The sequence below is a fragment of the Primulina huaijiensis genome, chromosome 14 (assembly GCF_012295235.1).
Source record: "Primulina huaijiensis isolate GDHJ02 chromosome 14, ASM1229523v2, whole genome shotgun sequence".
Classification (NCBI taxonomy): Eukaryota; Viridiplantae; Streptophyta; class Magnoliopsida; order Lamiales; family Gesneriaceae; genus Primulina; species Primulina huaijiensis.
Window position 1 is genome coordinate 4503132 of NC_133319.1, and position 10429 is coordinate 4513560.

At 31.0% G+C, this 10429-nt stretch overlaps 1 long non-coding RNA gene across 1 annotated transcript; it reads left to right on the forward strand.

Annotated features, from left to right (window-relative positions):
• Positions 1 to 8564: 8564 nt before the first annotated feature.
• Positions 8565 to 10131, forward strand: LOC140957622 (uncharacterized). The gene is made up of 2 exons (XR_012171655.1): positions 8565 to 8698; positions 9636 to 10131. It is a non-coding gene; the product is annotated as an uncharacterized lncRNA (long non-coding RNA).
• Positions 10132 to 10429: the final 298 nt, after the last annotated feature.

Below are 10429 nucleotides of genomic sequence, written 5' to 3' on the forward strand. Positions count from 1 at the left end.
AACATGGGGGGTCAAATGGATATGGTGTTTGTGATGTACAGAAGCTCAGCCGGATTCTTCAAGCTGATGGAAGAAAACATCGAAACAACCTTGGAACAAAGGCAATAGATTAGAGAGAATGGGCAAGTGTTCGAAGAGAAAGTGGCTCTTGAACTGGGCAGAAATTTGTCGTAACTCAGAGATAAATTCGACTAATTAGGAGCTGCCTTATTTTCGAGCTGGTAGTGTCCATTTTCGAGCAGCATTCCCGGTTGCAAAACCAGACCTTTTTCAAAAACCAACAGAAATTTATTAAACATATTATGGTAAGTGTGATTTTTTTTTTTAACTCGTGTAATTTACAGTATCAAACTGTGATAAGTGCTACTTTTGCACTTATATTGTGATAAGAATTTAATTGAATTATGTTAGTTTTAGAGTAGTAATATGCATTTTTGTGTTTGTTTTGTTGTTTGCAGAAATCAAGGCAACAATCAAGTGCCGTGACATTTTTTAGGATAAAATTAAAAGAGGACAAGAGCATAAACATGAAAAGCATGGAGCAAATGAAGAAGTTTCGTTGAGAGACAAGCGCCTACCTAACGCCCGACGCTGTAGAGGAAGAAAAATGTTAGAAACAGTCGCCTAAGCATAAGATAGAGCAAGGCACCTGAGCATCAGATATTGATAAGTGCAAATTTTGCATGCACTTAATTTGTGATTAGAACCCAAATGAATCATGCTAGTTTTGGACAAAATTATGCGTGGTTTTTGTTAATTTTGTGTTTGTAGTGATATGATCAACTGTGACTTGATAATATGTTGCCAAGAGAAGGAAAAGACTAAAGAAGATAAGAATTGGAAGAATTTTGAAGAGTTTGAGCATGCCAAAATTGTGCAAAAGTAGAGTAATAGTAGCTTGATCCTGCATTGAAGAAAGAAGGATGAAGCACCACGGGACATGCGACTAAGTGTCGAGCACATGGCGCGTTAGCGTCTAACACTGAATGTACACGATAAGAAATTGTGCAAGCAGGAGGTGCCCGAGTGCCACTCACTCAGCGTCGACACTCTTGTGCGAAAAAGAACTCTAGAATCCTGGCCTACGAGACCAGTGAATTTTTTCAAAAAGAGATATCATCAAAACTTGAGAGAGGGGACGAGAAGGAGACGCTGAACACACAACACGAGCAGAAATCACGAGATCGGTCAAGGGAATCACATGAGAAAGAATTGGAGAGCTAAGAACTTGGAACAAAGACGAAGACGCAAAATCCGAGGATGGAGAAGCAACTTTGGCTTCGTCACCATCGTTCTTTTCTTCTTAAATTCTTATATTAATATTTAGATTTACAAACGTGCCTTGATTTTATTTTTTTTGCATGATGAACTAATTTTTTATTCGAGAGGAATGACGTAGTTTGACTTTAAACGATGTTTACCACTTATTTATTTATATGATTGAATCCCTCTATGTGTTTTCTTATATTTAATGTTTTCAGTTTACTGACTATAAATTAATTGATATAGTTGTCACAATTTATCATTTGAGAGAAGTGACTAAGGTTAATATCACAAAAAACTATCACCGTTGGGTATTTATATCATTAGGAAGGCATACTCCGTCGGAGTCCAGGTAAGAACGATCGTTTACATACATCATTTAAATTTACATTTTTAAAAATAATTTTAAGGTCAACACTAAATGGAATATTTTATTTATCACTTGAGAAAGAGAAATATAAATAATTAAGTGTTCTTGATTATTAAATAGGTTGAATTCACGTGTATAAATTCAATCGGAAGTAAATGATGTGTAAGCTAAGTAAAATTAAATCTCTAGATATTTTCTCTCATCAAATTTGCGTTAATTGTATGTGCTTGGGGTTTACTTGTTCTTAGTTAATTGATTAAAAAAAAAAACCATTATTGAATTCTATATAAATTACAGATTATTTTAATTACAATATTTGGTATAATTCTTGATTAAACAATTCTCACGAGAACTGTATTTTACTAATCATATATTAAAACTTGACTTCGTGCGCTTGTGAGCAAAAACTACGTAAACAGATATGCAGCGCCCATGCTTCAACATAAATGGCGCCTCAGTGCCTAACCCTCACAAATCAGTTCCGGGAAAGATTAAACATGCGCCTCAGCAGCTAGAGTCGTGCGAAAATAGACCGGTTCGAGTTTTGAAAAGGAAAAACACTCACCTTGGGGTTTTTAAGAGGATTTGGGCAGCTTTTAAGGGCTAATATCGTGGAACACGTGGAAGGAACGAGATCAAACACGACATAACAAAAAACGTGAGATGAGAGACGTCCAAGCAAAACATTTTGGGAGCAAATGAGCCATGGTACGAATGAGAACTCGGAATTCGGGAATGGATAAGCAAATTCGACTTCGTTTATATTCTTCTCTTCTTCTAAGATTGAAAACTTGACTTGTTTTTCTTTCTTTTCATTATATTTAATTTTATTTTCTAGAAGAAGGACGCAAATTAGTTGAAATTATGTTTATGACCTTTTGATTTATATGATTAAATTCATCTTCATTTATTAGTGTTATCAAGTTTTAAATGCCTTTCAATTTACTGACTACAGATTATCTGATAAAATAATTGAGATATATCACTTAGGAAAGGAAATCCAAACTAAGATCATATGAAACACATTGTGGGTATTTATATAGTTCTAAAGACGTATAACCACATCGAAGACAGTATAAGAAAAATCATTTACACATATATTTTGATGTTATATTTATATAGGAATATCAAAATTGATATTTGATAGTAAATTTTATTTATCACTTGATTAAGAGAATAAATAATTAAATGTTTTTTCCTAGTAAACGAGATGAATTTACGAATATAAACATCATTATGATTTAAACATAGTGGATAATCAAAGTAGATTCTTTTTCTCATTAAATTCTTGTTATTTATGCTTGCTTGATAGTAGTTTCTTTTTAAATAATTAATCCAACCCATTATTGAATTCCTAAATAAAGTTAACATTATTTTAATTACACTACTTGATATACTTTTATATATTAAACTTTTCGTGTGAACGATAATTTATTCATCATATATTAAAACTTGAAATTGTGGGTTTACGAGTGAAAATCATGCAACAAGCTATTTCAGAGTCCAACTGTTTTTTTCTGTATTAACATGTTTCAAGCTGGACATCACGAAATCAAGCCGGACAATCTAATCTTCAAAATCTTGTTAAACTGCATAATCAAATAACAATGTTAGGTTGAGAAGCTATCTGTCGAATCAAGCTGTGTTAAGGACTCTATCAGGCTCTACAAGACACCCAAGCTGCAGATAAGTCTCTAGATGGTTTTAGTCTTGTTACACACCATCTCAACAAGTTAGAAGATCAATAAACAAATCATGCACACTATCCAAAATCTCCAGCTGGTCAAAGATGTCTCCTAATAAGAAAAGATACGCGCATATTTTTCTATCTCGTGAATCAACCTTTCAGAAGCCATTAATTGCCATTTTTGGACACATGCCGATGAGCATTAATTGTTGCACACTATGAAGGGAAAGAAGACAAAAGACAACTTGATTTTGTGTCGAATTTCGGTACTAATATTTGTCTATTGAAGATTTGGTTGTTGAAGGAGTTCATATTTATACAGAAATGATTCAGATTAAAAACAACTATTGAAGCCTTTACAATCTGTCTCATAAAATATTTCAAGCACTCTTTATTATTCTATCACTGCAACAAAAATGCTAAAAGACAACGAATTTTATCCATTGTCCTAGGTCATTTAAAACTGTTGTAACTGACAGTGTTGTTGAAAGTGCGTTAAACGACAACGATTTTGAACCGTAACCGTCGCTAATTAGCGATGGTTTATGATATATCGTCACTGAAATTAGCGACGGTTTTTTACTACACCGTTTCTAGACATAATCCGTCGTTAATTTTTTAAGTAAAATAAAAAAAATTACTTTTTTAATTTAATAAATCTACAAAAAAATTTACAATCTGATTAAGCTAATAATATTAATGATCTTAACTAACACTTAAAAATTTACTAAAAATCGAAGCGAAAAAACTTACCCTAAATCGAAACTAAAATCGTCTAAAAGAGAAAAATTTATCGTGTGTAACAAAATGGACCGAAAATGCGAATATTTATAGACAATTTACGACGATTTTGTTTCTTAAATCGTCGCTATTAGCGATGGTTAAGCAAAAACCATAGCAATTTGCGACGGTTAAGCAAAAACCGTCGCTATCAGCAACGGTTTTTTTATTAAATAGCGACGGTTAAGCAAAAACTGTTGTTTATTAGCGTGTTTTTTTGAACAAATGACAATGATTTTAGAAAACTGTTGTGGATTAGCGTGTTTTTTGGACAAACAACAACGGTTTTCTTAAACTGTCTCTATATTTAACAACGGTTTTGCTTAAACCGTTGACCCCCCAAAAAAAGCTAAAAGACAACGGTTTTTAGAAAACCGTTGTCTTTGCTTGAAAATAATGCTCACAAACAACGGTTTTCACTAAAACCGTTGTTAAAAAGTAAAAGACAACGGTTTTTTTTTTAAAAACGTTGTCTTTTAAGTGTTGTGTGTTCAGTATTTTCTTGTAGTGCATCTTCAAAATGCTATCTAGCACACATTTTCTATTCATTTCCGATCATCAAGGATTTACATGTGATGCCTTACCAACTCTAGATGCTCAAGCTATATGTTGAAAAGTTGTGTTTTGCTTTTATACGGACCTAAAGTTCAATAGACATTGGTGTTTTCGTATTTGTTTAAAAGATACTAAGAGATTTAGTATAGGCATTGGATAAATTCTAACTAAAGTGAGTTTGTACAAGAAGTTTTATAAATAAAAATCTTTTAATGGATTCCAAGGATATTGTCTTTAAAATTCTATGTATCTTGTGTTCTTTACCTCCAACCTGATTATTTCAAGCCCGGATTTCAATAAAGTATATTGGTTTGATTTCTAGACAGAACAACTTAAAATCCTAAAGGGCTTGAAATATCTTACCAACTATCGAAATGACAAGAAGCAACTCTATTCGGATACGGTGTGTCAGCTTTATCAAAAGCATCGAATTAAAGTTAAGAGAGCATTTATGAGTATTTAATGATAAGTAAGAAGTATGCCCATATTTTTTAGAAACAGTACATATAATCGTTGAAAATAAATTTCGATCATTGAGCACTCTACTATAAATATGCAGTGCATTAAAAAAAAGGCTCTTGAAGTATTTTTCAAATTGCTGAAACTCTTAACAAATCAAGATTCTGCGTATTTACAAAATTGTTAAGTACACTTAAAAGTCCTTCTTTCTCACTGCTCAATCAAAGCATGCATTTATATGAATATATCAGATATTCAAGGATCCATTTGTGCTACCTCAAACAAGTCAAACCATTACAAAGTTGACAATTGTGTCATTGTTATTTATTGTGTTTTCCAATGAATTGAGGATTATTAAATATCCAAGCTTTGTAAAGTAATCGCTAAGAGTTTTAGTTTAGGCAATATGGTAAGTCCCGAATGAAACGGACTGTTACAAGACGTTGTAAAACTAAAATCTTTTAATGGAAACCTTCATAATTGTAAGAAGAGGTTACGTTGGAGTTTTATCTCCGAATATCCATAAAAAAAAATTTTATGTTCTTTATCTATGCAATTTCACATTCTTGCACATACAAATTTTTAGACCGCTTCTTATTAAATTGACGGCCATCGTGCCTATCACTAGCTTAAGCGGATTGTTTCCACTCTTGTTTTATATTCATAGTGGTCCATTAAATCTAACCATTTAAGAATACTTCTTAACAGCTTAAAAAATGTTAAGAAAACTTTAAAGTTTTCAAGTATTTTAGAAAGAGTTTATCCATCTCCTTTTAAACTCTTTCTCTATCCTAACATAATATATTTATATACAGACACACGTACCCACGCACAAAAATATGTATAATCAGTCAAGAAATAGACATTAACAGCTCACAAATGTTAAAGTCAGCTCAAGTTTGAAAAAAAAAAAATTTAAGAGCTTATTCACCTACTCCAAACACTATCTTTGATCCTCATAGATTAATAATATAAAAATAAATTGTAATTGACTAAATTTTATTTCTTATTTAGCAAATAAACTATCGTTGCTTATTGGAAAAAAATTCAAGCAAAATAACGACATATTTAATTTGCCATTGATTTCAAGATCTTAGGTTTGCTTCTTCTTTTTTTGTTCGAACATAAAATCAAAGATGGAAAATAAAAGATTGAACTTCATGAAGTTATCGATCATTATTTATGGATACAATGAAACGTGTCAACATTCTAGCGAAATTATTGGTGGGGTTACTGTCATGCATAATGCTCACTAACTATGCATGCGAGGATTTCATGATTTTGCAGTGGAATTAATAATTTGAATTTGAGAGTTGGATTTGATTGATGAATTTTACTTTATTTTTATTATTTCACGATGATTTGAAATCTATTATAACAATTCATAAGAGTCGAAAATAAAGAGGAACGATTTCAAATAAATAAAATTTCAATTATATACATGAAAAATATTATGAATCTATATCATTGTATTCGAAATCGTTGAAATCCTCTGATTATTTATTCAAAGATTTCGATAAAATTTAAAATTCCCCTTGGAAGACAGTAAATTTATATTATATATTAAAGTTTAACTCGTTATCATTTTTATTCTCCGTAATTTTGTCATTTCAAACCCGCCATCAAATCCATTAGATTAGTGAAGGTTATATAAGGACAAAGAAAACTCCATTGACAAGATTTACAGTACACGTATAAGAATTCCAAAATGGATGGATGGATGGATGAAAGACTTACAGAGGAAGAATACGGAATGAACATCATTTATACTATCTACAGTTGACCAATATAACCTTCACTGATCGAATAAGATCTCTAATTTATAATCAAGTAACAAATAATACAAATTAAATGCATAAATATTTGTAAATATAAATTTTTCTTTAAATAAAATTAATTACATATGAATTTAGAAGTGTTCGGTAAGGTATACCGTACCGAAATTTCGTATACCGTATCAAAAATATTGGTATGAAAAAAACGATATCGGACCGAAAAGTCGGTATGCTGAAGTTTCGATCGGTACGGTGTCAGTAAAATACCGTCATACCGAAAGTATATATAAAAAAATTCATTCTCTTGTAATTCCAAGATCAGTGATTAACAATACTAAACAAATCCCTTAAGACAGTCAAAGAAATCAGGAAAGTTATATACAAAACAAATCTATCAAGACAATAAACATCAACCACGACATATGTTTGGAGATCCAAGACATCAATAAACACCAATAAAATTCAACCACAAAATATGCGACTTCTTCATCCGGTATCTTTGCAACAATATCTGAGGTCCTGTGATTTCTCAAGCATGTCAGCTTTTTAACAAATCAAGGCCCAGCATCCAGTCCTTTAGCTAGCTGTAAGGTTAGGTGACAGAGATAAGACTTCTCAACAATTTAAATTCTTAACTATGAGTCGAGTTGCTTAATTGAACTTTGATTTGGACTGTTCCAACATGATGAGTCCAAACAAAAGTTAAATTATTTATTTTAGTACGGTATCGATATGGAGTTTTATACCAAAAAAATACCTTATATTTTTTAAAAATTTAACTTTATAATAAAATATTATATATTTTTTAATTTATATATACTATTTCGATATTTCGGTATTTCGGTTTATATCGAAAATTTCAAATTACATACCGTTACCATGCCGTACCGAAAAATTTTGATATACCAAAAATTTCGATAAATTCATTATTTTCGGTACGATAACCTAGATTATATCGAAAATTCGTTATTTTTCCCCACTCTTGTATATACTTAAAAAAATTATAGTAAAAATAATACTATATATAAATATATACGTACACAGTACAACATTTGGCATCATGAGTGATGAGGCAAAAAATAGCAGGGTTTTCACTGTACGTAGCCTTTTGACTTTAGACAAACTTCATCCACTAGGATTGTGCGAAGGAACTATTTATGCGTTCAATTATGAAACAAAAAATAATTTTGAACACGAAAACTCTACATTTTCATAAATTAATTTTGTTAGACAAATATTTTATTTGAGTAACTTATAAAAAAAAATTAAAATTTTTATGGCAAAAATATAGATATAAATAATGTTGACTCTCATCTCACGAATAAGATTCGTGAGACTATCTCACGAGAGACCTATTCTAATTTAAAATACAAAAAAAGTTCCCGAATAACTGTATTTGTGAATGGTTTGCGAATTAAATTATAAAGATATGTGATCAATTTTATTAGATACTTAACGATTTTAAATGATACAGTTTGAGCTCTAGCTAATTTCTATTATTCGATTGCATAGTTTACTTTCACTCGAATTAATATTATTTTGCATTTTGGACTTTAATTTAATATTGGAATTGATCATCAAATGAATGCATGAATATTGGAATTAGTCATAATTTTGATAATTGTGACAACTGCTGTTGTTGCACCTCCCACTTGATCTTGCCTCACTGAGTGGATATAAATAGACCCCATCAACAATTTTTATGATAAATCCTACCTACTATATATATGAATTCATCCCTTCATTAATTCTCAGACCAATCAAAATTCTATCTAGAGAGAGAGCCTGCAGATTTCTTTCTTCCAGTGTGTAAGTTAATTCTCTCTTTAAAAGCTTCGTTATACTTGTAGATGGACATATCGAAAGTAAAGAAATGAGCAAAAACGCACTTTTATGTTATAAACCAAAGAAAAGTACCAACTGTTAGGTTATAAACTCAAAAAAAATATCATCTCAAATAGCTTGTTTATAGAGTGGTGTAACATCTTGAATTTATAAGTCACTATTTATTATTTTAATATTTTAATGTGAGATATTGTAACATTGCCGACTCCTTGAGAAGTCGACGTCCACGGCGGCCCACTATAGACGTCTTTTATCCACTTTTCAGTATTCAGTGTATGTATAGTCTATAATTTTTTATCAACACTGATATTATGTTAACCCTTTTCTAAGTCACTCTTTCCGCTATGCCAACTTTCAACGAAAGTATCGATCTTAAGTTATAAACCTAAGATCAAGAGTATCATCCCAAAAGTTTTGTTTTTAGGCGTTGTAACCTCTTGAGTTATAAGCTACTATTTATTAGTTTAATATTTCAACGTGGGATATCGTAACACACGCCAATCAATTTTTTAAAAAGATCAAATTCTCCATATTATAATATCACGATCTCTTCATTTTTAAAACAATATATTAGACGTATGCGTTTAATTTCTAAACTACAGTAAGCTATCATTCATCATTAAAAAGGTATGAATTAATTATTAGGAAAAGAGCCATCGAACCAGTCAGCAGTCCATAAGAATATTCTCACATTTTATGTTTAATAATTTCTCAAAAAAGTTTATTTCTTATATCTTACAAATTCGATTATTTAATAGAACAAGACTTGTTCTTTCTTTCTTTATTTTTTTTTTTTTAAAAAAAATAAAATAAAATTCACGAGCCCACCCTTTGCATGCATGTCCCTTTATTTTCCCATGCAAACAACACCGATTTCTATGTATATGGTATGTGTGTACAGGAAAAATGGGCGGCAAGAATAAGATGAGAGTCCCTGTGCTGTTGATTGTGTTGCTATTGATCCTCACAATGGTCGAAGGAAGAAGGGTAGCCATGTTTGCTGAGAAGCACGAGAACATGGACGACAAGCTGGATGGTTTTGAAGAAGATGGCAGTCTGAGTGGTTCCGATGGGGAAAATCACCATTCCTACCCCATACCCGATTTCAATCGCCATAATAATAATGATCAAGGGGATAGGAGTCCTGGAAAAGTCTAATTAATCACTATAAACAATTAACATACATATATATATACGTATATGTGTATGTGTGTGTGTGTGTTATGTACGTAAGCTCGTGGTAATTTAAATTTGACTATAGTTGGTTGCTGTTTATATGTATGAATAAAAAAGTTACTGTAAATATGGAATGACAAATAATGGTATATGTTACTAATTATTGTGTAGGGTGTGGTTACTAAGTGATATTTATGAATAATAATGTATTTTTATGAGTTTTTATAATGTTTAATCTGATTTTATATTTATTGACCAACCAAATAGTGTAAAATTGAAGTCATTAAAACTGTAAAACACTTGAAATTTATATCTCAGACTACTATATCCAATGGGGTTAATAACATTTGTGGCCTTGTAACTTGCCTATTTTTCATTTTTGGTTTTATTATCGGTCATTTTTTATATTCTTGGTCCAGATTTGCATTTTTTTAAGTCATTATTAGTTGAAGTGCTGACATAACTCGGAAAATGATTATGTGTCATCGAAAAAGATAACTTAACAACAAAAATTATGGA